This window comes from Charadrius vociferus, unplaced genomic scaffold, assembly GCF_000708025.1.
Source record: "Charadrius vociferus isolate BGI_N301 unplaced genomic scaffold, ASM70802v2 scaffold698, whole genome shotgun sequence".
NCBI lineage: Eukaryota > Metazoa > Chordata > Aves > Charadriiformes > Charadriidae > Charadrius > Charadrius vociferus.
Window position 1 is genome coordinate 141,180 of NW_009649598.1, and position 1,705 is coordinate 142,884.

A 1,705-nucleotide genomic window follows, 5' to 3' on the forward strand; every position below is an offset into this window, starting at 1 on the left:
GGTCACAACCACCGGCGGAGGGTAGATGACCACCCTGGAGTCAGGACACTGCCGAACACAGGGCTCATTGCAGCTGTCAGCGATGGGCTGCGGCACAGCCACCCCGCACGGGGAGGGACTGCCATCAGTGCATGGGCTTAATGAGTGCACCATTTTTCAAGGACGGTTGATCTGAAGCACAAGGAAATAGTATAAATACAAGGCACAAACTCTTACAAGTTTCATGATGAAACATTATAAGAAAAGACTACCAATAGGATAGAGGGAAAGGCAGAATTCTCACAGCTCAGTTCCTACAAGACACCTGTAAATCTTGTACTGAACACAATGACATCTGGAAATTAGTTTTCACAAAAACTGGGAGCTTATCATCCAGATTCACATTTACCGAAGCCAATAGCTGAACAGTCACAGGTGTATTAATTTACATCAAGAAAATTTCAGATTGATATCAGAATATTTATACGTGATTCACCCTGACTTAAAACTACAAACAAAGGCTTTGTTAGAAAGAGGAATTCAGAAGAAACTTACCTACTTCTCAAGAGAAACAAGACAAGAGAAATGGTCACACAAGATCTGATGTTGAGCCCTTTTATACTCGCCCTTAGACTGCCCAAAGCATGAATCATCTGTGTGCATAACATCCTAATCAATTACTAAAGCCGTTTCTTTCAAGACTTAACTTTGTTAATGAATGTCAATTGTTTTAAATAAATCGCTCTTCGTAATTATTAGTTTGTCCTTCTACCTCGTATGACCTGTACTTTACTGCCTTCTAGTCTTTGCTATTTCAAAACTTTATATAGAGGGGATACTCTGCCTCTGCATGCTGGAGAAAGACGAAATGTTTATATGGCTCATCCTTGATGTCCTCCATGAATGGACTTGTTTCTGGGCAGGTGGTAAATAGCCATTTGCTTGGAAGAAAATGTACTTGACTCAGCCCAGAAAGAGTTGCAAAAGCGAGGGATAACTTGTGTTCTTGGCCTAGGGATAGCCAGGTTCATGGTTCTGTGATGAAATTAGGCTAATTCAAAGTCTGGTCAAAGCTCTGGCACATTGCAGAAATCCTGAATTTTATAGAGTTATATATCCAAATATGTCAGTGCAGCTGTTCCAATTAGACACCAAGCATGCAAGCTTTGACAATAAAAAAAGGAAAGAAGCGTAAGGCCGTATTTTATATGAAATTAAATGCCCCTTACTGTGAAGCTATAAATCATGACCTGATTAAGGTAATGGCAAAAAGACGATAAATAGGGTGTGGCTTAAGCAAGACCTTGTCAGGAGTTTTTTCCAGCGAGTCGCTTCTTCAATAAAAGGAGACCTCAAGCTATTATAATAATAACGTGCGATGCGCATATAGAACAACAAGTGGAAGATGCTTTTTGGAGCCCCAGTCGCTGATGAAGTGCAACTGCCGGTGTGGGGTTATCATCCATAATAAACAGCAGCATGAGGCAGCAGCTTTCTGACACTCAGCACCGGAGTCAGCAACAGATGCCACGGATGGCAGTGGCGTGTGCCACGCAGACACTCCCACTGGGCCATAGCGACTTGTTCGCTCTGATTTACACTTCATTTAACTTAAAAACAAAGATATTTTGCTGCTTCTGTAGTAATTGAGAGGACTTGTCTGGGCTGTTCTGTTACAGTAAACCTCACCTCAAAGCCTTCTCCCTTTCTCCCAGCAGCAGCATGT